General features: G+C 40.6%; 1 long non-coding RNA gene across 4 annotated transcripts in view; it reads right to left on the reverse strand.

Moving 5' to 3' along the window:
- LOC138756214 (uncharacterized) overlaps nucleotides 1-27,903 on the reverse strand; it is a 72,657-nt gene that overhangs the window by 25,624 nt on the left and 19,130 nt on the right. For 2 of the 4 annotated variants that reach the window (XR_011352869.1, XR_011352871.1), the window contains exons 5-6: nucleotides 27,357-27,534; nucleotides 26,943-26,980 (exon numbers count right to left, since the gene is read on the reverse strand). This is a non-coding gene — a long non-coding RNA (uncharacterized lncRNA). Of the gene's footprint in view, nucleotides 1-16,003; nucleotides 16,102-19,359; nucleotides 19,444-26,942; nucleotides 26,981-27,356; nucleotides 27,535-27,903 lie in introns of those variants that run through there. The other 2 variants (XR_011352872.1, XR_011352870.1) reach the window with 2 other exon arrangements.

Consider the following 27,903-nt stretch of genomic DNA (forward strand, 5'->3'; position numbering starts at 1 on the left):
AGCTGTTGGAATCTCTGAGTCTCACTGTGTCACGTTGTGCCAGTGGCCTTCAGCTTCTTCCTGACTTGTCATAGTTTGTTTTTTGTCTCCATTGCAGAAGCTTTTGTTTCCATTCAACATCCTCAACATCTCTGCTCTTGTATGGGTCTGCAGGGTAGGGAAGTGTGATATATAGTCTACGTCCCATCAGAAGCCCAGTGGGTGGCTTTTTTAAGCAACTGTTTAACTATGTGAGCTCCTTTCTCTGCTTTACTGTTGACTGTGGATCCAGAGGATTTGAAGTCACATGTCTAAATCATAATCTTCTGCAAAGTTCTGGCATTTTCTACAACTGCAGCATGGTTCATTGTCACTGTAGACAATTTGAGGAATTCCATGTCTTGCAAAGATAAATTTCATATATTTGATCACACAAGAAACAGACATATTAGGAAGTTGTAAAATGTCTAGATAGTTTGATAGATAATCAATAAGCAGCAAGTAATTCTTCCCATCAAGGTGGAAAAGATCAGTACCAACTTTCTGCCATGGCTCTGTTGGTAAGTCAGTTATGATCATTGGTTCCTTTGCCTGTTTTGCGTGATGTTTCACACAAGTCTCAGCTGGAAACCATCCTGTTAATGTCAGCATTTATCACTGGCCAATAAGCAGCAGTTCTTACCCTCCTGATGCATTTTTCCATTTCAAGTGCCCCTCATGCAACCTTTTCAGCATCTCTTGTTGCAGTGATTGAGGAATGAGGAACTCTGTCTGAATAGAAGCCCATTGACAACTCTCAGATCAGCTCTGATGTTGTAGAATGGCTGACATTCACCTCTGGGCATTCAGTTTCTTGATGACCTTCTGTTGAACTGTGCCCTTTTCTGTTTCAGGCTGAGATCTCCTTTGATTTTATGTTAGATATGGGAAGAGATTCAGTGATCAGGTTCATGTGGAGATTTATATCTTTCTCTGTGGAACTCTCATTATGTGTTTCAGTTTTCATTGTTGCCCTGGATAATGCATCAGCTAAGACAATAGGTTTCCCTAGTGTGTTTCATCCCTAACGTCGAAGTACTCGAGATGGCAGAGGTCGACAGCATCGAGTCCACGCTGCTGAAGATCCAGCTGCGCTGGGTGGGTCACGTCTCCAGAATGGAGGACCATCGCCTTCCCAAGATCGTGTCATATGGCGAGCTCTCCACTGGCCACCGTGACAGAGGTGCACCAAAGAAAAGGTACAAGGACTGCCTAAAGAAATCTCTTGGTGCCTGCCACATTGACCACCGCCAGTGGGCTTATATCGCCTCAAACCGTGCATCTTGGCGCCTCACAGTTTGGCGGGCAGCAACCTCCTTTGAAGAAGACCGCAGAGCCCACCTCACTGACAAAAGGCAAAGGAGGAAAAACCCAACACCCAACCCCAACCAACCAATTTTCCCCTGCAGCCGCTGCAACCGTGTCTGCCTGTCCCGCATCGGACTTGTCAGCCACAAATGAGCCTGCAGCTGACGTGGACTTTTACCCCCTCCATAAATCTTCGTCCGCGAAGCCAAGCCAAAGAAGAACATCCTCTTGAATAAGCTTAAGTTTTCACATGCTTTGTCACCAAGCAGTGATTCATGTCCATCTGGGACTACTGAAGACTGAATATGCAGAGGAAATGGGCTGCTTTATGACAAGAGACTTGCTCAGTCATTTTGTGAAGAATTGTTTCAGTATAAGTGCTGCCCAGAGCCAAGACCTGGTGTAGTGTTATGGTTGTGTGTACTGGCTGGCCCCCCTACCTGCTGACATCCTTTCCTTGATTCCTCCCTGATTCCCCCATGTGACCCAGGCCATAAAGGTGGAGTCCCCGCTCCCTCTCCTCATTTTCCCTAGCCTTGACCCGGGGCAGCAGTCTCTTGCATAATAAAGCCTATCGTTCCCCTCAGTCTTTGTCTCAGTAATTATTGGGGCAACTGGTAGCACCCAACAATTTATTATACCAGAATTTGAAGGTCTCTGGTAATGGAGAAGTTGCTGCACCCCGAACAGCTAGAGGTAGACCTTCAAGTCCCGGGTGTGTCAGTACTCTTCGAACGGTGAGTGAATTGTTTTATAATTTCCTCGACGCCACTGCTGAGGTGGTCAACTCCGATGAAAAGAATTTGAAGATCCTATAGGCGCGAGTCGGCCAGAGGGACATCCTTGCCATCCAAATCAGCGTTACCTATGACGAGGCAATGGCTGAGCTGCAAGCGCTGTACAAGTTGAAAGTGAATGTGGTCTACTCCCATTACCTGCTGGCACCTCAAAAACAACAGCAGTGTATGTGTGCCAGAGGAGCTTCTGGTTGACCACGTGCATCTTATCAGCTACTGCTCCTAACCTCTACACCACGGCCTACCACACCAATGATGTCAATTCCGCCCGCCATGACTCCACTTCCTCCTTCTTCTTCAACGAGTGCTCTGTGGTCAACGTGGAGATCGCCATCTTGGGCATGCCTCCCCACTGACGATGATGATGGAACAATGCCTGTCCTGGCATCGGTAACACTGAGCCAAGCCAGCTCTCACCCGATCTCGAACTCCATGATGCAGATTGAGGTGAATGGGCATAAGACGAACTGCCTTTTCGATAGTGGCAGGACTAAAAGAATCCCGACATGGTCCGCAAACTCTCCCTTCCTGTCAGGCTGATGACTGGCTCGGTATCGATGACAGCAAAAGACTAACAGACTTGTATCCAGGGTTATTGTGTAGCGTCTCTGTTGGTGGGGGGGGGGGGGGGGAGTGTTACAATGAATTTGTACTGTTGATTACGCCCCATCTCTGCGCACTGGTCCTCCTGGGCCTCGACTTTCAGAGTCAGTTCAGCAGTGTGACGATGGCGTTCGGAGGCCCCCAACCACCACTGACAGTCCATAACCCCCAGCTCTTGTACTCCCAGTCTCCAGCACATCGTCCTGTGGTCTCACCACCTTACAGGAGGACCCCCGTCACTATTCGCGAACCTCACCCCGGACTGTAAACTGATCACCAACAAGAGTAGGCGCTATAGCACGGGGATATACAGTTCATCTGGGCTGAGGTTCAGTGACTCCTGGTGGAGGGGATCATAGCCCCTAGAACCACTCCCTGGAGAGTGCAGGTCCTCGTGGTCAGAGGGGCGGGTAAGCCCCAGATGGTAATCAACTATAGTCAAACCATCATCCGCTTCACCCAGTTGGACGCATACCCACTACCCCAGATAGCCGACTTGGTCAATAAGGTCGCGCAATACAGAGTTTTTTGACCATTGACTTCAAATTGACTTATCGTCAACTTCCCCTCCTCCGAGCGATCGAATCTACATGGGATGGAAGGACAATGGAAAACTATTCTATTTCCTGCAGGTGCCTTTTGGTGTTACTACCAGTGTCTCTGCTTTTCAGAGGGTAAGTGGAGGAGCACAAGCTGACGGCAATGTTACCATATCTTGAAAATGTCAGCATCTGTGGCCACGACCAGCAGGACCACGGCGCTAATCTTGCCAAGTTCTTGCTTACGGCCAAGTCCCTCAACTTGATGTACAATAAGGACAAGTGTGTGTTCAATACGGATCGCCTGGCACTTTCTGGATACATCATAGCACATTGTGTCAATTCCCTGAACCATGACAGCATGCGACCACTCATGGAACTCCCCATCCCAAACCCTGAAACCACTAAAGAGGTGCCTGGGGATATTTTCCTATTATGCACAATGGGTGCCCAATTATGCCGATAAGGCCCATCCCCTAATTAAATCCATAACTTTCCCATTATTGGCGGAAGCCCAGGCTGCTTTTCACCAGATCCGAGGAGACATTGCTAAGGCCACAATGTATGCCGAGGATTAATGCATCCGCTTCTAGGTGGAGAGCGATGCCTCTGACTTCACACTGGCTACCACACTTAACCAGGCAGGCAAGCCAATAGCATTTTTCTCCCGCACCCTGCACAGTCCTGAACTTCGGCACTCCTCTGTCGAGTAGGAGGCACAAGCAATCGTTGAGGCAGTGCGCCACTGGTGGCACTGCCTGGCCGATAAGTGGTTTACTCTGCTGACTGATCAGAGGGCAGTAGCCTTCATGTTCAATACTAAACAGCTGGGTTAAATCAAAAACGACAAGATTCTGAGGTGGAGGTTTGAGTTGTCCACCTATAATTATGATATATTGTATCAGCCAGGTAAACTCAATGACCGCCCAGATGCCCTATTCCAAGGGACATGTGCCAGTGCACATCTTGACTGTCTCCAGACCCTGCATGATAACCTGTGCCACTCCGGAGTCATGAGGCTGTACCATTTCGCTGCCAGATCTGCACCGAGTGTAAAAGGCACACCTCATTAAGGCAACATGCCCCTTTGAACAACTCAGTGTTGATTTCAAGGGCCCCCTCCCAAACTCCAATAGGAATGCCTACTTCCTAACGGTGGTGGATGAATTCTCCAGGTTCCCCTTTGCTATTCCCTGCCCAGATATGACCTTGACAATGGTTATTAAGGCACTGCACAGCATCTTCACCCTGTTCGGTTACCCCAACTAAATTCATAGTTTCCGGGGGTTCAGTACTTCCTGGCCAGAGGCATAGCCACCAGCAGGACCATCAGCTATAACCTCAGGGGTAATGGCCAGGTGAAAAGGGAGAATGGCACCATCTGGAAGGCGATGTTCTTGGACCTCAGGTCCAAAAATATGCCAGTGTCTCGCTGGCAGGACGTTTTGCCTAAGACTCTCCACTCCATCCAGTCATTTCTATGTATTGCTACTAACACCATCTAGCATGAATGCTTCTTTGCTTTCCCTAGGAGATTGGCAAATGGTTTATCCATCCCTCCCTGGCTGGCAACCCCAGGGCTGGTTCTGCTTCGGAACCATGTCAGAGGCCAAAAGACAGACCCACTGTTTGAAGTGGTGCACCTCATACATGCCAACACCCAATATGCATTTGTGAGGTACCCGTATGGCCACTGCGCTGATACGAGATGTGGCCAGAGCTGGAGACCCTGATACTGCCTTGCCGGCCACCGACCATGCCGAGGATCTGATTGTGCTGCACTAGAGCACGACCCTGGTGTCCGAGCTGCCTGCCTCACTGCCGGACGTCCAGGAATCTACTTCCTGCGAAGCAGCGAACCCCCCATCACCCCGGAAGTCCCCCTCCAGCACCCCAACCATGACAGTTCAAGCCACAGACTCTCCCCCGATGGTCCCCTCTCTGGAGGAGCACCGCATGGACACACCAGGCCCTCGGCGGTCCGGCAGAAGGAGTAGGTTGCCTGCGCGACTAAACATCTAGTCGGAGGGAGCATCCTCTTTTTCCGTCTACCCTTTGTTATTATTATTATTATTATTATTATTATTATTATTATTATTATTATTATTATTATTATTATTATTATTGTTGTTGTTCTCTACCCCCGGTTCTCTGTTTGTTCCCGGTGGGTTCTATTTTAAAAGAGGGGGTGAATGTGGTGATATGGTTATGTGTACTGGCTGGCCCCCTACCTGGTGACATCTTTTCCTTGACTCCTCCCTGGTCTCCCCCATGTGATCCAGGCCATAAAGGTCGTCCCCTCTCCCTCTCCTCATTTTCCCTAGCCTGGACCCAGGCCAGCAGTCTCTTGTATAATAAAGCCTATCATTCCCCTAAGTCTTTGTCTCCATAATTATTGGGGCAACTGGTAGCGCGCAACACTAGGTTTATCAGAATCTAACATGATATTGAATCTGTAGAGGCATTTCCGAGTTGTTCAATGATCTTACTAGAAAACAGCTCTTGCAGATGGTATAACTTGCAAAGGAATAGGGAGGTACATCACATGCAGTTTCCCATACGAGAGATTTAATAGACTGATAGTCATAGGCAAAATTTCCACAATTTTGTGAAATTAGTTCTTTTAGCTGGACCACCAGCCTGCAACTGTCGGCTTCAGTTAAAAAGACCCTGATCAAAAGAATAATGTGAATAACATGAATATCAGATGCATTGAGATTAAAATAGGGAATAACTCGTTAATCTAAAGTAATCCAAGGTATTACATAAACTGTGATATTCCTCTTTGAATAATAAGTTTGGAATGATTGCTTTTCGATCATTGAAGAAACCATATCTTTTAAACACATGAATTCTGAGGATCTAATTTTGTCAGAGAATAATTACTGGTATTTGAATGTGTTAAAAGGCTTTTTTTTGTCAAACAGGAGTATTTCCTTTACATTTACACAAAATACATTTTTCTTTGAATACAGTATTTTGGTAATTCACATAAATTAAATCCAACGTAGCCATCTCTATACTGTAAATAAGGCATTTTGATTAAGAGTTGTTTATTGCGTAGAATCAGCCCAAGTATCTTGAGGAAAAAGTTTAAGATTCCTTTACTGTCAAAATTGAATAATACACAAAATGTATAAACTTTTATCTGCTGTAAAGGCACACATACATAACATCAAAATGAGCATTCTGTATGTGGCGAGGAAGGCCGTTTCTTGTAACAATTTACGGAAAGATTCAAGAAACCCTTAAAAATATAATCAACTAAAGGAGGAAGGAAGGAAGAACTTTTGAACATTAATCTTCAGTTGTGGTTTAATTCTTAATTTAAGATCACATATAAAGTCTAACCCAACAACCAGCTTGGAACCTTCCATTGCACTTTTATTCTGATATGGACATGACCAAAATACATCACCATAGTAACTGCTGAAAGGTACTATGTTTGAAAAATAATCCTTCATTCATGCAAAACTGTAAAATCTCCTGTACAGAAGTCGGGTGAAAGGATGGAATTCCATTAGAAGTACAAACGTGGAGTCAGCAAGGCCTGGTTAATATCTGGGTTGATTTCTAGCTGTGAAAATGTGAACTGAACATCTTGTTATCATCGTCTGGAGCAGTAATAAGATGATCATTCAGTGGTACTATGAAGATTATTGATGAGATTAAAAGTGGTGAATTAAAATCTTTGCATCGCCCTGAGGTAAATCTGAACAGAAACCAAGGAAGTTTACAGGTAATGAAGTAAGGATATAAACAGGGAAAGAGAGAACACATAGAGAGAAGATCCAAAGATTATAAGTACCATGGCAAATATTACAAGATTATAACAACCAGTGTAATCAGCAATACTAGTTTTCTATATCATTGTGCTATTTTCATATGGATATAGAACAAACAATATGGTTTCAAGAACAATAATTTATATTTATAAATACACTTAATGTAAAATATGAAAAGGCACCATATAGAAGAATCACCATGTAAGATTTGGTGGAACCCCATATAAGCAGTTATTCAATGGGGATTCAAATATTTGGTTAAGGAACGAAGATTTAAGGAACATTTTAATGGAGAAAGGAGGTGAAAGGTGAATAAATCTTTGAATAGAACTTTCACAAGATCATAAGATCACAAGACAAAGGAACAGAGCCGGGCCACTAGCCCCATCAAGTCTGTTCCGTAAATCTACACTAAGCTACTCTACACTAGTTCCAATTTCTGACCTTTTCCCCATATCCCTTGATGTCCTGACTAATGACATACTTGTCTATCTCTTGTTTAAATACTCCCAGTAATCTGGCTTCCACTGCTGTATGCGGCTGTGAGTTCCACAAATCCACGACCCTCTGGCTAAAGAAGTTCTTCCTAATCTCTGTTTTATATGGATAACCTCTAATTTTCAGACTATGACCCCTTGTCCTCGATTCACCCACCAAGGGAATCATCTTACCTGCATCCACCCTATCTAAACCTTTCAAAATACGAAATGCCTCTCTGAGATCTCTCATTCTCCTATACTCCAATGAATACAACCCAAGAGATGCCAAATACTCCTCGACTGATAGCCCTTGCATTCCAAGAATCATCCTAGTAAATCTCCTCTGCACCTTCTCCAACAACATCACATCCTTTCTAGGATACGGGGCCCAAAACTGCACACAGTACTCCAAATGAGGTCTCACCAGTGCCCCATAGAGCCTCATCAACACCTCTTTACTCTTATACACTATTCCTCTTGAAATGAATGCCAACATACATTTGCTTTTTTCAATACCAATTTCACCTGCTCATTAACTTTTAGGTTTTCCTACACGAGGACACCCATGTCCCTTTGCAGATCCGAGGTCTGAATTTTCACCCCATCTAAATAGTATTCTGCCTGTTTATTTCCACTGCCAAAATGAACAACTCTACATTTCTCTATGTTAAGTCTTATCTGCCATAATTTTGCCCCGTCTCCTAATCTGTCTATATCCTTCTGCAACTTTACAGTTTCTAAAAGTGTTTCTAAAACACTTCCACCTATCTTGATGTCATCTGCAAATATGGTCACAAAACCATTCATACCACAATCCAAATCAATAATATAAATTTTAAACAGCAGCGGCCCCAATACCAAACACCAGTGGAACACCACTAGTTACAAGCAGCCATCCAGAACGGGAACCCTATCAGCCACTTTTCTATCCAGTTTAATTTCTTCCCTGTAATTCCCTCATCTTATTTAGCAGCCTAATATGCGGGACCTTATCAAAAGCCTTTTGAAAATCCAAATAGATAACATCCAGAGCCTATCCTTTGTCTATCCTACTTGGAATTTTTTAAAAAAACTCTAATAAGTTGGTCAGGCAGGATCTACCCTTTAAAAAACCATGCTGACTTGGACCTATCCTGTCACGCATCTCTAGGTATTTCATCACCTCATCCTTGAGGATCGACTCCAATATCTTCCCAACTACCGACGTCAGACTAATCGGCCTATAATTTCCTTTTTCTGTCTCCCACCTTTCTTAAAAGGCAGAACCACATTTGCGACCTTCCAATCCTCTGGAATCACTCCAGAGTCTATTGATTTCTGGAAGATCATCGCCAAATGCACCTCATCTGGTCTGGGAGATTTATCAATCTTTAATCCATTTAGTTTGCCTAGCACAATTTTTCTAGTAACCCTAACTGAATCTAACTCTACTCCCTGAAGCCTCTGACTGTCGGGGATATTACTAATGTCTTCCAGGATGAAGATAGGCGTAAAATATTGATTATGTTCCTCTGCTATCTCTTTATAACCCATTACAATTTCCCCAGCATCATTTTCTATTGGTCCTATGTCAACACATGTCTCTCTTTTATTCCTTATATATTTGAAAAATCTCTTAGTATAATTTTTAATATTGTTATCTGATCTCCTTTTCTTTCTGAATGACTTACTTTGTCTCTTTCTGTGAATGTCGAAAGGAATCCCAGTCCTCTGATTTCCCACTAATCTTAGCTTCCTTGTATGCCCTTCCCTTTGATTTTATCTTAGCCTTCACCTCTTTTGTTAGCCATGAAAAGACACAGCTACCAAAGGTGCAACCAGTAATCAGGAAGGCATTAAAATTAGAGATTGCCAGGAGGTCAAAAATGAAGGAATGCAGATATCTCAAAATATTGTAGAAAATCAATAAACTGCAGATGTTCACCTCGGCAAGTCTGCACGCGCAATATCAAAGAAGTTCCCTTTATCCTATCTAGAATCAGAATCAGAATCAGAATTTATTGTCATGTTTATATCATGAAATTAATTTTGCAACAGAATTCCAGCGGTAAAATTACACTTAAAAAATAGTGCGAGGAGAGAAAGTGAGGTAGTTTCTGTGGCTCATTGCCCATTCAAAAATCTGATGGGGAGGGAAAGAAGCTACTTCAGGCTTCTGTACCTCCTTCCTGATAGTAGCAGTGAGAAGAGAACATGGCCTGGGTGGTGAAAGTCTCTGAACTTAAAGGGTGCACACCGCCTCTTGTGGACATCCTCGATGGAGTGAAGACAAATGCCCATGATGGTGCTTGGCTAAGTTCACAACTCTGTGGCCTTTTCCTGTCCTGTGCATTGGCACCTCCATCGAAAGACTGTAATATAACCAGTCAGAATGCCCTCAATGTAGAATTTTGCATGGATGACATCCCAAACCTCCTGAAACTCCTCATAAATTATAGCCACTGGCGAGCCTTCTTTATAATTGCATCAATATCGAGGCGCCAGTATAGATCTTCAGAAACATTGATGCCCAGGAACTTGAAGTTCTTAACCCTTTCCAATGCTGACCCCTCAGTGAGAACTGGTTTGTGTTCTCCTATTTTACCCCTGCTGAAGTCCACAATCAGTTCCTTAGGTTGTTGTTGTGACACCACTCAACCAGCTAATCCATTTTCCTCAGTTCTGTCTCCACTACGCTCTCTGAAACTGACAAACTATTTTTACTGTTCCCCATTCTTATGCAGTGTCTTCAAATTGAAATATTAACTCGGTTTCCTTTTCTGCAGAGGTTGCCTGAACTGGAGAGTGTTTCCAGCATTAGTTCCTCTCATTTCAGAATATTATCAGCTGGAGGCTACAGTAATAGAGAAATGGGAGATTGCAAAGAGATCTGAAAACTAGAGGGAAATTTTAAAATGGAGATTTTACTGGATCATTTTTATAAGAACTTGATGGACCCTCTGGTGTCAAAATTAGCCATGTAGTGCAATCTTTACTAAGATTTAGTTTTGTTGATCTTGCAAGCTTTTCTCATAAATACCAGAAATCTTACCTAATTTGAGAGAACTGTCTCTTAGACTAAGCCACAGGCTACATCTGAGACAACTCCATTACAATCCTCAGTGCACTCTGTCCAGAGGCAGTTCTTGATGAAATTTATTGGGATACTTTGGCTCTGGGGAACCTTAACTTTAAAACTGGACCCCATTAAGCTTCTTGGCATCTGGTCAAATATTCAAATGTGTGTCCTTCTTATCTTGAATATTTTTTCCCTCATGATGAATACGGTGTTTAGAAAAAGCAAGGGTGCAGGGGTATCCTTTATCAAATCAAGCTGGGCCTGCAGTAAGTGATGGAAGAGCCATTAACAATGGCCCTAGTATTCTCTAACTGCAGATGCATCTACCCATATATATTTTTGTCAAGACAGGCAGCATAATCTGAGTTGTGATCAAACTGTCTTTGCACTGAGAACATTCTCCATTATGTTATATAACCATATAGCAATTACAGCACAGAAACAGGCCAGTTTGGCCCTTCTAGTCCATGATGAACACATTTTTCCCCCTGGTCACATTGACCTGCACCCGGCTATAACCCTCCACACCTCTTTTGTCCATATATCTATCCAACCTTTTCTTAAATATTAAAATTAAACTTGCATCTACCACTTCGGCCGGAAGCTCATTCCACACTCACAGCACCCCTCCAAGTGAAGAAACTCCTCCTCATGTATCCCCTAAACCTTTCCCCCTTCAATCTCAATCCATGTCCTCTTGTTTGAATCTCTCCCCTCTCAATGGAAAAAACCTGAATACATTGACTCTATCTATTTCCCTCATAATTTTAAATACCTCTATTAAATCGCCCCACAATTTTCTATGCTCCAGGGAATAAAGTCGCAGCCTGCTCAACCTTTCCCTGTAACTCAAATCTTGAAATCCAGGCAACATACTTGTAAATCTCCTCTGCATTCTCTCTATTCTGTTCATATCCTTTCTATAATTTGGTGACTAAAACTGCATACAACTTGGCCTCACCAATGCCTTACTGTCACAGTGCCAAATGAAGTGAATTTAGAACATGTCAAAATTAAACATCTATGATATGCTTTGGACCATTAGCACCCTCTGTCTCATCTTGTATTTTACGTGTGAGTTCTTGAGCAACACGTGAATGAGGGAAAAGGTTCTTTACTTTAAAGTTGTTGTAAACAGCAACATGAAGCATGCCATGAGGCTGCAAGCCTCTATTACAGATCTAACATACTGCAGTCTCCTGCTTTGTGTCAGCCCCTGCTGGCAGCAAAATAAAATCAAACGGGTCCTATAATCCTTAAGGCATTGCTAGTTACTTTGTAATCAAGATCATTACTCCCACAATGTAGTATTTAATCTCAACTTTTAACATGGCAATGTACTTCAACCATTACCAGCCAGGGAACAATCAGTGATACAGAAGAACAATCAAGGACAGCATAATATGCAATTAAAAAAAAAAGGTTAAACCACAAGTCTGGTCCAGCAAGGTGCGGCAAGTAATCTCACAACAAGACAAGAGTTTAAAGTTCTATAGTCTAGTTACAGCCTGTCAGGGCTAGTTATATACATACAAGCTTACAGAGGGAAAATCTCCATCAATGCTCATATTCTCATTGATGGATGTCCCTTGCTGGTGAGTACAATACAGAGACATATGGCTTGAAGTATAAAAGAAAAAGTCTGAAAACACTAAGCAAGTCAGACAGCACTAATGGAAAGAGAAACACTTCCAAATGGGAAAAAAAAAGAAAGCATGTTACTTTTTACTTTTAAGTTGTAGAGAAGGTGATGGTGGGATGCATAGGATGAAGGAAATATTTTGGAAATGGTATGGTCACTGTCGCCATCAGGATAATATGATGGTAATTAGGAATTGGGTAAATGGGTCAAGGGATGACAAATGGAATTTAATTCAGACAAGTGCAAGGCATGACTTACACAGTGAATGGCAGTGACCTGGAAAGAAGACCTGAAGTTACAGGTTCATAGTTCCATGGAAAATAACAGCACATGTAGATGTGATGGGGAAGAAAACATTTGGGTATATGGAATGAGCTGCCAGAAGAAATGGTAGATGCATTGGCAATACAACTTTTTTTAAAAAGACATTGAGACAGGTAAAGGGATATGAGTTGAACAGAGGCAAATGTGCCAAGTTTGGTCAGCATGTGCAGGTTAGGCTGAAGAGCCTGTTTCCATACAATGGAATGCTGTGACTCCATGACTGTTTTCCTTACACTTACCTGTTATCTGCTCACTCTCTTAACCTATCTATGACCATTTTGTTTCTTTTTATGTCCTCTTCCTAACTTAACTATCTTTGTTTCATCAGCAAGTTGAGGCTCTCCATCGAATCCAAATACACACCAGAAAAGAACCATCTTTGCCTCAACACCCAATCTTCTGCTATTACTAATACATCTCCTCCTCCCTTAAGAGATTGTGCTTTCCTTTGAGGTAGTACCTCATCAAATGCCATTTGTAAATCTTAATTCATTTACTGGTTTCACTTTACCCACAGCACACATCACATATTATATCTGCTAAATCCCCAATTGGTCAAAGATTATTTCTGGTTCACAAAAGTATGTTGAATTTGCCTGATTACTTTGATATTTTTTAAACACCTTGCTCCAATTCCTTTAGCAAATGTGTCTCACAACTTTACAGTGAGAAATGCTCAACTAACTGGCCTGTAACTTCCTGCTTTCTGATTCCCTTTCCTTTTCTGAATAAAGGCATAAGAGGTCTTTTCTAAACTCAGAGAACTGAGATGGTATGTTTAAAACAGGCCTAAAACACTCATTGCATAAAAACTGAATTACATAATACTGTTTTATTTGGGGTAATGCAATTGATCATTTTATTTTTATCCAGGGGGAACTGCAATTTATGATAATTTCCAGCACATTTTGCATCACTCCAGACATCTGATTGGGAACTTCCCCAGAGTGATTTTCCAGTGATTTATTTCCACACACAATGGTGTCATTCCCTATCAGCATTCCCAGGATAATACAGCACCTGAGTTTAATGGATAATATATTCTTAAGCTTTCCGCTAATGCTTTCACACCTCCCTACATTGCTCCACCTCCAGCCCCAGCCCACGCCACCATGACATCCCTCAGACCCTACAATTTACCACCTGTCACTGCCTGTTACTGATCGACCCACCCACTTCCTCACCCTCCAAATGAACAGTATTGGTGCCTTAATTAATTTGCCGTCTACCTCTCTACCCCTCCTATCCATTTTACCGGAAAGACTCCACTGTCTGATTCAACCCTCCACCCTGACATAGCCCAATTGTATGCTGTAACACACTCCCCCCATGCAACTTCCCCCACTGGAATCACTCAGCATGGCCTGTGAAGGAAGACTCAGGCAACGTATTCCAGCAATTGCAAAGCCTGCTTACCTATAAATGACATATTTGGCAGTGGTGGGAGGAACTTGACAGTAGTGACTGAGATGGTTATTGCCACCAGCAGTTCTGCCTACTTGGCACATCCTTGGATCTTGCAGGCAAACTGTACTGCCTGACCTCCTTTGTTTCTGATGTGCAGCTTTTATAGTCATTTTTGTTCATCTAAATCTGAATGTAATAACTTATCTCATTAGCAACTCTGGTCAATTTAGGGAAAATCCATACAATAATACATTTGCAGGTAGATTTCTTCAACATCAGTGGAAACATATTATTTCTTCCACTTGCTGAGAAATCCAGTCAGGGATCAAAGGTTATAGGGAAAAGGCTAGGCTGTAGGGTTGAGTGGGAAAATGGATCAACTCATGATTGACTGGTGGGGCAGATTCAAAGGGCCGAGTAGCCTATTTCTGTTCCTTTGTTATTATGGTTTTATTATTCATTGCACCAATCCTTTATCTTGAAAAGCAAAATACATGGGAATAAAATATGCAAATAACACAAAGAGGAAGCATTCAGTTAACTCACTTCATGTGCATCTATTAATTGTTTTTACTAATGTTCCTTTGGCTTGGCTTCGCGGACGAAGATTTATGGAGGGGGTAAAAAGTCCACGTCAGCTGCAGGCTCGTTTGTGGGTGACAAGTCCGATGCGGGACAGGCAGACACGATTGCAGCGGTTGCAAGGGAAAATTGGTTGGTTGGGGTTGGGTGTTGGGTTTTTCCTCCTTTGCCTTTTGTCAGTGAGGTGGGCTCTGCGGTCTTCTTCAAAGGAGGTTGCTGCCCGCCAAACTGTGAGGCGCCAAGATGCACGGTTACTAATGTTATAGAGTCATGAAATATAGAAACAGGCTCTTCTTTCCACAGAGTCCTTACTGTGGATCAAGATTCAACTTACAATAATTCTACACTACACTTTTTATTCTCTCCACATTCTTGTCAATTCCCCTCAAATTCTACCACTGACTGATGTAATTGGGGGACTTTACAGTAGCCAATTAAACAAGCAACTTTCATATCTTTAGGGCATAGGAAGAAACTGGAGCACCTGGAGGAAACCCGAATTGTCACAGGAAGGGTGTACACACAGACAGCATCCAATGTCAGGATTGAATCCAGCATGCTGCTAGTAATAAACAGCAATTTTAGGAAGTTGGTTAGAACAAGCTATTAAGATGAAAATAAATGAAGGAAACAGGTTTGTAATGTGCTTTGCAAGAAAAGCAGATGTCTTAAATTGTTCAGTAGCCAATAAATAATTATCAAGTCAAGTCAACTTTATTTATCTTTCATACCATGCTCTCGCTGTAGGACAAGATAGCATTTCTCCAGGAACACAGACCATATTCACATAAATATAAGTTGGGAAAGCAGTTAACACTCTAAGACAAATACACTGAAAGTCCATGACACACTATCCACATCTGTACTAAGAGTTCAGGAGCCTGATGGCTTGGAGGGGAGAAAGCTATTTCCCACACTGGACATAAGGACCCAAGTGCTCTGGTACCTCCTGCCAAATGGCAGAAAGGAGAACAGTTTATACGTGGGATGTATGGAGTCTTTCGCAGGTCAATTTGAAATATTTTTATCAAAATGCAAAAACTGCAGTTGCTCAATAGCAGTGGGATAAATAGCCAGGCAATCTCAGTTTGCTTTGTCATGGTTGAAGGATGGCGATTGGCCAATACTGCAGTAAAACATTCACAAATGATAAGTTTGAAATGTTGAAGTATTGAAGTTTGAAGACTGAAGCATTGTTATCTTTTATCCATTGTTCAGAAGAGAACCATTGGTGAATCCCATTTGTGGGTCAGTGGATTCCAGATTTTTATATCATAGACATGGAATTACAAAGCATGGGAAAAGACCCTTCAGTCCATCTTGTCCAGGTTAACCAAGGTGGCTACTTGAGCTTTTTCTATTCACCTGCTTCTGGGCAAAATCCCTCTGAACCTTCCCTATCCAAGTAGCTGTCAAAGTATACTTTAAACATTCTACGACCTCTACTACTTACTTTGTCAGGTCATTGCATGTATTCACCATCCTCTGTGTGGAAAAACTTGCTCCTCAAGTTCACATTAAATCTCTCTGCTATGCTCTCTGGTTCAGACTGCCCTGCCCTTGAGGAGAAACAAAAATTTAGTTATCTACCTTTATAAACCTCTATAAAGTTCCTCCTCAGGCTCTCATGCTCCAAGTAAAAGAGTCTCACCCAATCCAGTTTCTCCATAGAACTTAAGCCCTAGAATCCCAGCAGGATCATTGTGAATCTGTCCAGCACCCTTTGTAGTTTAATATATATTTTTCCTAAGGTGGATGATTAGAGCTGCAAACAATAGGCCAAGTGTTTTCTCACCAAAATCTTGTACAGTTGACCTCCCAACTCTTCTACTCTATTCCCCGTCAAGTGAAGAAAAGTATACCAAATGCTTCCTTCACTGCCCTGCCTACCTGAGTGACCACTTTCAGGATACTCTATTTTAATATATGTTGGCCTTGCTGTTCTGCAACATGCTGCATGGCCTTACCATTAACCACGTAAACCTTGCCCTGGTTTAACTTCACAAAATACACACCTCACACTTGTCCAAATTAACTTCCATCTTCCATTTCTCCAGTTGACCTAGATCCTGTTGTAATCTTTGACAGTCTTCTTCGCTATTGTACCAATTTTGGTTTCATCTATAAACTTACGAGCTATATCTTCTACATATTTCATTCAAATTGTTAATATAATGACATAATGTGCAACGTGGGAAACACCACAGATTTCTGCTGAAAACCACTGATCACAGGCCTTCAATCTAAAAAAAAATCCTTACCACTACCACTCAGTCAAATTTAGACATGCAACACAGTAACAAGCCCTTCCAGTCCCCAAGTCCATGCCACCCAAATATCACAATTAACCTACAACTCTCATACATATTTCAAAGGTGAGAGGAAACCAACACAGACATGGGGAGAACTCATAAACTACTTAGAGATGATGCTGGATTCTTACCCAGGTTGCTCATGCTGTAAAATGTTTGCGTGAACTGTTAGGCTAACCATGCCACCCCATTTTTGCATCTAATTGTCTAGCTTACCTTAGATCCAATGTGATCTGATCTTCCAGGCCAGGCTAACACGCAATGCCTGGTCAAACATCTTGCTAAGGTCCATGGAACCAACATCTATCCCTTGCACTCATCTATCTTTGCATTACCACTATAAACTCAGGAATGTGTAATAGTATCTGACCATGCACAAGCATGTAAAGGTTTAGAGCAAAGAAGGTTATGGGAAGCTTTCCAAGTAGTTCTTGCCAATGGAAAATATCTTGATTTTTCTTACATTATAGTTAATGATCTTTATTGTCAAATTGTTTTTCAGACATTTCAGTAAAAACAAAAATAATATGAGCATTCTTTCAGAAAAGGTGTGTGCTTTAAGGAAAATATCTGAATATTGATTCCTGGTTTCATTGAAAACCATCTGACCACTCCATTTAATGGAGTTAGATGAATAATTTATATGCATTCAAGATAATGATGCATTTACAACTTAGCTTTTAAGCATATTTTTTCAGGAAAGTAATAAACATTGTAATACCATGTAAAATGCCATGAATATCATGACTTGAGAAAGGCAAAGTTAAGTCTCTGTTCAAATATAAATTGCTTACTTATTTATGTTTTACACACACACACACACACACACACACACACACACACACACACACGCGCGCGCGCGCACACACAAGCATGTGCACACGCACACGTTCACACACACGCACGCACACACACACACGTGCACACATACACACACGCACACACACGCATGCACGCACACATACACACACACACACACACACACACACACACACACACACACACACATAAAATGTTGAAATATTGGCCAACACTCAAGAAATATTGTACAGTCCATGATAACCTCAAATTTGGATTTTTGATGTACATTCTATATGAGGGCTTTGCTCTAGTATGAAAAAGTCTTCACCAGAATTGACATAATGTTTTTTTATATATCTCATTGCTTGCTCTGACAGTATCTTTCTGATCTCTCTCTAATCATCCTTGAGACCCACCACTCATTCAATTTTTCTGTTATCCTTCTGCACTGTTATACAACTTGTTGTTACAAAAAAAACAACTTACACTGCCAGTGATGCAGGACATACTTATTGGTCTAAATTGTTTGTTTATCTTGCACTTGAGCAAAATAAATAAGTTAACTGTGGTTTCTTGAACTGACCTAAGAGTAGACTAAGTCATTCACTTCTTCACTGAAGAAGGGTGTATCAATTAAAACACAACTTGCTTATTATGGTTTCCATTGAAAGTTACATGCATGGCACAATTCTGTTTCAGTAATTAAAAATGTGATAGTGTCCTTAAAATGTGAGTTAACTCACTGTCCTTTAAGTAACCATTACTGTCACACATTTAAACAAACAATGCATTTATTCTGTGTAAACTCTGGGTTAAAAAGCATCTATAATATAATGCAGATTGTGATACCAGGAGTATCCCAATGCCCAGTTTCCAAGCATTGAGTAGCTCTTGCAGAGATTATAAATGAAAATAATGGAGGCCAATTCTTTTCTGCCTTTTAAACTAATGGATGGAGGGTCAATGTGTGACATGCTCAATTTTTCATGATGCACTTTACTGCAAGCTGGGATCTACTCTTCCATGCTTTGCATAATTGGTTTGGGGAAACCATTATGCCTGAGCACAAAGCCCTCCAAAAGCTAATGGACACAGCCCAGGACGTCATAGGCAAAACCCTCCCCACTTTGAGAACATCAACAGGGAATGTTGCCATGGGAAAGCAGCAGCAATCATCAAGGATCCACACCCCCCAGCACATGCTCTTTTCTCATTGCTGCCATCAGGAATGAGGTACTGATGCCACAAGACTGGCACCACCAAGTTTAAGAACAGCTGCTACCCCTTCCACCATCAGACTTCTCAACAAGAAACTCAATCAGGGACTTATTTAAGGACTCTTACTTGTGCACTTTATAGATTTTTTTTAGTCTCTCCCTATTGAAAAGTCAGTTTGTTTACATTCATTATCTGTTTACAGTTATTTATTTGTATAACTGTGTACAGTCTTTTTTGCACAACCAGTAACTGGAAATTCTGCCTCGCCCGCACTCTGACAATAAATCTGAAACCTGAAAATCTGAAATTAAATTAATTGTAACCTTTCAAGTTATTACTATCAGTGTTATTTTCTTCTGAGGTAATATTGTAAATATTTAGCAGCATTCTATAAAAATGAGTGGGCATACAAGTATTAATTTAAACTTATTTTATTGCAGTTCTTTGAAATGCTTTGGGACACACATTGCATTGCAGTGTGTGTATATTAAAGAAAGCTCTGTCTCATCAAGAATGTTGACCATTTTACTGTAAGTGGTTTCAATGGTACAGGCAGGACAGCAATTTTTACTGTGTGAATAAAATAAATTTGAAAATGCATATGATTAAGACTAGAAGACTGATCTTCAAATATGATATGAAAAGACACAGACAAATGGGTGTAAAATTTGCAATCAGTGCACTAAATAATGCAATCAACTTCCATTTTACTTTGCTGTAAAATTGGTATGAATTCATGCAATCCCAGGTAACACAATGGTATAGTAGCACCTGGATCTTGAAATTTCAATCTGAACACTTGAAATTGAAATGAGGAATTGCGGAGTCTGATACTTATGAGTTCATATCCCATTCCAGAGTCTTCATTAAAAAAAAATTGGTCTGATTTATCAGTCCGTTGTTTGATGCTCTATCTTGGTTGAGCATCGATGTTAAGGTTCCAGCCACTCTCTCTTGTAGACATAATAAAATTTATGGCTTAATTTCAAAGAAAATATCAATGATATCCCTGAGGTTTTAATATTTATTCCACACCTAAATAATTTTAACAATTTTGTTGTTCGTTATCACATTGCAATTTGTTAGAACATGCTGTGTCTAAATTGGCTTCTGAGGTTCCTATATCAGACTAATGACTGCACTTCAAAAGAACTTAATTAGTAGTAAAACTTTTTTTTTTGAAATTGCAACCACATGGAATCAAATGAAAATAAGAATGTAATCAGAAAATGCATTCTTATTTTATTTATTGATATGGTATTAATTTTATAAATAGTAATGTAGATCGCATTGAACTATATCCTTTATCAAATGCAACATAAAACGATACAAATAGAAACATTGTACTTTCATCTTGTCCCACAGCCTATTCAATAATTCAAGATGTTTTTCTGATGGCTGCATTATATCATGTGTGGGTCAGTTAGAATGCTAAACTCTAGATATTCTGAAAAAAAGACTGAAGAAATATGGAAGCAAAAATAAGATAATATAAATTGACGGATCTTCTTAGACAAGTTTGCTGCCCAGGTTCGTTAACAATCTGGCCTTGGAGCATGTGTTTTCTAACAGCTTGCTGCCAGGCTTTCTCCTCCCAGGGGACCTGTTTCTAGACTCAGACATAAGTCACAAATTCTGCCGAGGGAATGATTTCACTGCACCACACTCAGGCTAATTGACTGTCACAGCTATCAATGAGATTGACTCTTTGTGGATGTCTTTGACATTAACAATCATTCCAAAGCAATCAGGCATGATTTAAAAAAATTAAATTATTACAAAATTAAAAGCATTAAAAGCTCACAAATACTGGGAAGCAAGTAATTATGTTTAAATTAATTGAATTAATTATCAAGAAAATTAACTTGCACTTATCATTCTGTGGACTGTCATTCATTTCAATGGGCCTTCTGGATGCATTGAATCTAACTTGGTGCCAGATGCTGTTGACAGATATTGGGACATCTGAAGTGTATTTATTTAAGTGAAAGAGTTGACTTGAGTCTGTAAATTGAGATCTACCTGTGGAAGTTTGCAAAGAAAGGACCTTGATTGTTTTGTTAATTATAATTGACTTTACAGTCATTTGTGCAAGAACCTTTTAGGGAATCAGTTCAAAGATATTTGACTTGCTTTGTAGGCCAATCATAAACGCCTCATAAGATCTTGCAGTGGAAAATAACAGTATTCCTTCTAGTTCAGGGAACGAGCACTGAATCAATTGCTTTGCTCCTCAGTTATAATATAGCATAGATAGCTCTGATACATGTCCTTTCTCTGATGTTAAAAGGTAATTAATAACTACCTTCAAATCACTATAGCATTTCAGTGTATGTATGATCAAGAAAATTAATTTGTGTTGAAGCTACATCAGTGATTTGCTGACCAATATTGAACCAAATCTGTTTGTTGCTCCTCAGGTTTGCTGTCATTCAGCAATCAACTAATCCTGCTGTTCTCAGTCAGGGTTGCAAAGCTGGCAGCTGAATATTAAACACATTTTATAGAAGATTTACAACCTTCAATGCCTGGTGCTGTAGACTATTTGTTACGCTATAGATTTTACCAAATATTTTTTTAGGTAACAGCTTCAACTGAAATATATCTTGTGATCTCAGCAACAGTATTAATATAATAATCTGGCACATATTATGATTATGGAGAATTATCAACACAAAATAGCCAGTAGATTGCTGACCTCTTTTTAAAACACACACACACAAACACACACACACACACACACACACACACACACACACACACTCACACACACTCACATACACTCACACACACACATTCACACACACACATTCATACACACACGCTCACACACACACACACATTCACACACACACTCACACACACTCACATACACACACACTCACACACACACACTCACACACACACACTTGCACACACTCACACACACATTTACACACACACACATTTACACACACACACATTTACACACACAAACACACACACACATTCACACACACTCACACACACATTCACACACACACATTCACACACACACACACACTCACACACACTCACACACACACACACACACACACACACACACACACACACACACACGCACACATACACACAAACACACACATACACACACACGCACACTGTTTGTCTATATTAATCCCTTTGACATTTGAGTCTGGATCTTAATATCATCTGATTGAAAATCTGTATGATAATTTGGAAGAATCTTTTCAATTAACATTCAATTAAACATTTCTGAGATAAACTAGATATTCGATTATAAAATTGAATTTTATTTTGATAAATTTTGGAAACGTGTACTGTCTTATTTAGTTAGTATGGTTAAAAAAATACTTAGTTCACCTGCCAATAGTTTGCATTTACATTAGTTTATTCATTTTAATAAGACTGAAAGGATGGCAAGTTCATCAACTGCCTTCAGCGTTCATGAAAATTTTGAGCAATATCTTGCCAGAACAGCAAGGACATCATTATAACACATTGGCCAATAAAACCAGAACATTAGGAGAGAAATTATAAATCATGGACCTCCAGGATGACATGGTTAATTGAAAGCTGAACATTAGTTTGTAAGAAGCAGTTCCATTTGCAAAAATGGCATTAGTTTCCTGAGTTATAAGGACTTACTGCTGTTGGATGTCAATTGCCCATTAAACCCACTACATAAAATTTGGGCTGTTAAGTTAGTATCCTTTTAAATTGTTAATTGTTAATCAATACTAATCATTCTCGTTTAACCAGAAAGGGAATGACTTCAACAGTTCAGCCTCACTTTTCAATCTTGGCTATTTTAATAGAAAGTTAAAACACTTCTTGATTGTTTCCTGATTCTCTTCCTTTATTCTTTCTGTCTTAATCCCATTGATCTTTCTCTTTCTACAGCTAATTTGTTATTAATTACCCACTCCATTTGACACAACTTCTCCATGAGTGCTTTATTATTATTGCAATTTTTTTGCAGATTTCATTGGTTAAGGATACAAAGTCATGGCTTTCCTTGAAGTGCCAGTTAGCCTGAGGTCCTCCTGCTGTGGTCCTCAACTTATGCTTCCAGTAAATAGCACTGCAATAATGTTTGGCGCTAGAGGGTGTTGGGAAATGTGATTGAAGATGTATGCTGTCATCTGCCCTGTTCTATCAACACTTAGCCCAATTATTTAGTGCCTTTTCAAGTGCTCAACATCATAAAAAGACATTTTTAACCACACAGTAGTCTTATTTCTATCATGACCCTATCACCACATTGTATAAGGTCATATAATGTCATTCATTTTCTGTTGATCTCAATGCTTTCCATGCTTTCCTTGAAAGGGAAATGTTGTCGTACCATTGTGAGACCCCATAGGCTCTGGCAACTCTGTGCTCCCAGTTTCTGAGGCAGAAATGTAAGGTGACACTCGGAAAGCATCAGGTCCAGATGATGTACTCAGCTCCACTCTTAAAACCCGTGTGAAATAAATGACTGGAGTTTTTGCACACATTTTCATCCTCTTCAGCCAATGGACTAAGGTCTCCAACTCCCCTTGCTTCAAAAGGGCATTCATTATATTTGTGATGAAGATGAATAAGATGACCTGCCTCAACAACTATTGGCTGGTGGCACTGATGTCTTTCCTGATGAAAAGTGAGGTCAGTTATGGAACTCCTGTCTCAGGAAGAACTTGGAGCCACTTCAATTGACCTATCATCCTAAAGGTCAACAATCGATGCCATCCTGCTGGTGCTCCAGTTTACATCTGATCAGCAAGACGACAAGAACACCTACGTCATTGACCAGAGCCCAGCATTCAACATCATCATATTTGCAAAACTGAACAGACGAAGGGATTTGGGAGTCTCTTCATCCCTCTATAACTATATTATAAACTTCCTCATTGGCAGACTCAATCAGGTGGTCCCATGCTTTGTTCCCTGTATGTTCATGGCTGCATAGCCAAGTTGGCTCAAACATAAGTTATAAATTTGCTGATGATCCCACTGCTGTTGGTTGAATAATGGGAAATAGTGAGTGGGAATATAGGATGGAGATCAAGAATCTTGGTGGTGCCAAAACAACTCTCTTGCTCTAAACTTTATTAAGACTTAGGAACCTGACTGTTGATTTTATGAAAGAGGAGGCCGAGGTTCCACACAATAGTCTGCCTTAATAGCATAAATCTGGAAAGTGTTAGAACCTTCAGGTTACTAGAAATGAATAAATCAGAAGGCCTCTCCTGGAGCTTGGACATCAAGGCAACTGTGAAGAAGGCATATCATAGCTTCTTTCTAAGATGTGTGAGGAAATTTGGTATATGGATAAATTCTCCATCAGACTTCTTCAAGTGCACTGTGGAAAGTATATTGATTAGTTCCATCACAGCCTTGTTTGGTAATTTGAGCATCCAGGAATGCAAAAATTAGCAAGCATTACATCTATGTGAGGCACTCACTGCCTCAAGAAGGAAGCCAACATCATAAGAGACTCCCATCACCATGGACACAACCTCTTCTTGCTGCTATCTTCTGGAAGAAGGTGAAGAAAACTAAAGTCTAGTACGTCTTGGTTCTTGAATAGTTTCTTTCCAGCAGAATCTTGAATCTCTCCTTGCTACACAAACCATAAAGTACTTCAACACCACAAAAAGGTCTGTCCTCATTATTGCAACACTTTTTCTTGCACCCATGGTCCCTATCCAACTATCTTTTGTACTTATTATCTCCTTTTTTAAATTTAGTTTCATGTAGACAATTATAATTGGTGTTTATAATAAAGTACCTGTTTGGCTGCAGAAAGTAAGAATTTCAGTGAATATGAACAATGTACAATTCATATGACAATAAACTTATTACCATGATCAAATTTGTCCTTGCACACATTTCTTTGGCTTGGCTTCGCGGACGAAGATTTATGGAGGGGGTAAAAGTCCACGTCAGCTGCAAGTGTGAATTGCCTATTGTAAATAGATAACAGTTTCTTCCTCCATGTTCAAAGGTTGTTTTGATTTTTAAAATCCTACATTTTAAATTTTCTGTGATGTATTTCTTCATTGAGTATAGGTGAAAGCAGAGTTTGGGAAAGTTGGCTTGTGTTGATATTAACTTAATTTTTGATGTCCTCTTTATTTTCTGTGCCAAACAGTATAATTTATTTGCTGTAATGTTTGCTCTTACCATATACCCCATTGTAGTTTGACCTGCAATTGAATTCATTTGGTTCTTATTCCCTTTTCTAACTCTTATTTTCTTAATTTCATTTTATGGATCCATGTATTAGTGGTTAAACCTCTTGCCGAAGATACCAATAACCTGGCATTTGCAAGGTAGAAATATTACTTGCCACTTTGCCTACTTGCAGATATTTCCAAGTTTTTGCTACATGTAATCATGAGCTGTTTCAATATTGAAAGAGATGTAAAGGAAATGAATATCCCCCTGTACCTTCAAAATATTTTTTCCTATATTTTAGACTTCATCCTGAAATTACCTTTGCCTTGCTCCCTCATATTTGCCTGAATAAGCTTCTTCAAAAACTAAGTTTCTGATTATCCCTTCAGTTACCTCCTTTAATTTATCACCTGATATTGGTTGGCATTCATTTACACATTATGATGCACCAACTAAGCGGCATCGTCTGCAAAGAGTAGTTCACGGACAAGTTTCTCTTGTGTCTTGGTGTGAGCTTGCAGGCGCCTCAGATTGAAGAGACTGCCATCCGTGCAGTACCGGATGTAAACAGCGTCTTCATTGTTGACAGCGCTTGACGTCTTGCTTTGCAGAAACTGCCAAAATGTTTGGCCTGGAAGTCAGACTGAAGAAAACTGAGGTCCTCCATCAGCCAGCTCCCCACCATGACTACCAGCCGACCCCCACATCTCCATCGGGCACACAAAACTCAAAACGGTCAACCAGTTTACCTATCTCAGCTGCACCATTTCATCAGATGCAAGGATCGACAATGAGATAGACAACAGACTCGCCAAGGCAAATAGCGCCTTTGGAAGACTACACAAAAGAGTCTGGAAAAACAACCAACTGAAAAACCTCACAAAGATAAGCGTATATAGAGCCGTTGTCATACCCACACTCCTGTTCGGCTCCGAATCATGGGTACTCTACCGGCATCACCTACGGCTCCTAGAACGCTTCCACCAGCGTTGTCTCCGCTCCATCCTCAACATCCATTGGAGCGCTTTCATCCCTAACATCGAAGTACTCGAGATGGCAGAGGTCGACAGCATTGAGTCCACGCTGCTGAAGATCCAGCTGCGCTGGGTGGGTCACGTCTCCAGAATGGAGGACCATCACCTTCCCAAGATCGTGTTATATGGTGAGCTCTCCACTGGCCACCATGACAGTTTGCACCAAAGAAAAGGTACAAGGACTGCCTAAAAAAATCTCTTGGTGCCTGCCACATTGACCACCGCCAGTGGGCTGATATCGCCTCAAACCGTGCATCTTGGCGCCTCACAGTTTGGCGGGCAGCAACCTCCTTTGAAGAAGACCGCAGAGCCCACCTCACTGACAAAAGGCAAAGGAGGAAAAACCCAACACCCAACCCCAACCAACCAATTTTCCCCTGCAGCCGCTGCAACCGTGTCTGCCTGTCCCGCATCGGACTTGTCAGCCACAAACGAGCCTGCAGCTGACGTGGACTTTTACCCCCTCCATAAATCTTCGTCCGCGAAGCCAAGCCAAAGAAAAGAAGATGATGCACCATACTGTGGTAAACAAGTTCTATAAATGAAAGTCATTGGTGATGTGATTGTAAAACAGTTGATTGCAAAAAATCTAACTAAAGATCCTATAAGTGCTCATATGTTTCAGAGTTGTGAACTGTAATATACATTAATGCACAAAAAGGTCACATGATCTATGACTTTTAAAAGCATCAATTTGAAAACATTTGTGAACAAATTCCATTGTTCTCATTGAAAATGGATTTATATGGAACAGTTTCTTTGCAGAAACTGAGAGATGATGGAGTGAGCGTGAAACTTATACAAATCAATCCATCCCTCTAAAAGCTTTCTAATTTCTTAAATTAAATATTTTACTCCATATCTACTTACATTGGATGTTAGACAGTCCATGCTTCAATGTCTGGAAACTAATTTAAAAAGAATATAAATTTCAATATTGATCATTATATTCAACAAAATTCAGATAGTGTTGTCACTTGCTTTTGATAAAATAAATATAATTTGTTTTAGGCCTGTCGCAACTATTTTAATCCAATGGTAATGTTTCAATAAAGAGCTTTGTGGAATATGATAAGTTTATTCATCATGGTCTAATTTACTGTGATCAATAATTTCCTCTCTAGAGTAACTGATATTGTTGCAATGCATACTGCAGATTTCTACAATCACGTGCAATTTACCATCTCATATTATAGTAAATTACCCAACCTGTCTTTCCAGCTGCAACTCATATTTTGAGAGAATAAAAGTAAGACAAAGATCTGGGTGTTGAATAATAAATACCTTAGACCAACCCTTAAAATATCACAGCAAGCTAAAGAAAGTTTGACATCAAGGATAACATCCATTGTTCAATAAAATGTAGAGTCATGAGACCAAACTAAACAAACTTGTGCATCCGATTTCTGCACATGCTCAGCCAAAGATGAGATGGAGGTCAAATGCCAATGTTTCGAGATGCCTGCAGTAGGGAACACATATAAGAGAGTAGGTGTCACTTTTACCACTGGACCATGAGTCTTGATCTTCAAACATTTTTTTTCCATCAGACAGCCAAAGGCTGTGCTGGTGTCATGAAGATAGAGACAATTTCATCACAGAGAATTTAGAGGTGATCCCAATAATCCATCCACATTATCTAGTTTTGTCTATTATTTTCAGATGGAAAGGACAGATTGATAGAGCACCTCTTTTTTGAGAATGCTAAGTGTAAAATGTATGAGCTACATCTTGCATCAAATCCAGTGAAAAGTCAGGGTGCAGCATCAACCATTTCCTTGGTCTTTTATTTTATTTCATAACAGCTTTGGACTGTACCAATCTTGAGGGA

The sequence above is a fragment of the Narcine bancroftii genome, chromosome 3, assembly GCF_036971445.1.
Source record: "Narcine bancroftii isolate sNarBan1 chromosome 3, sNarBan1.hap1, whole genome shotgun sequence".
In the NCBI taxonomy this organism is placed as follows: domain Eukaryota; kingdom Metazoa; phylum Chordata; class Chondrichthyes; order Torpediniformes; family Narcinidae; genus Narcine; species Narcine bancroftii.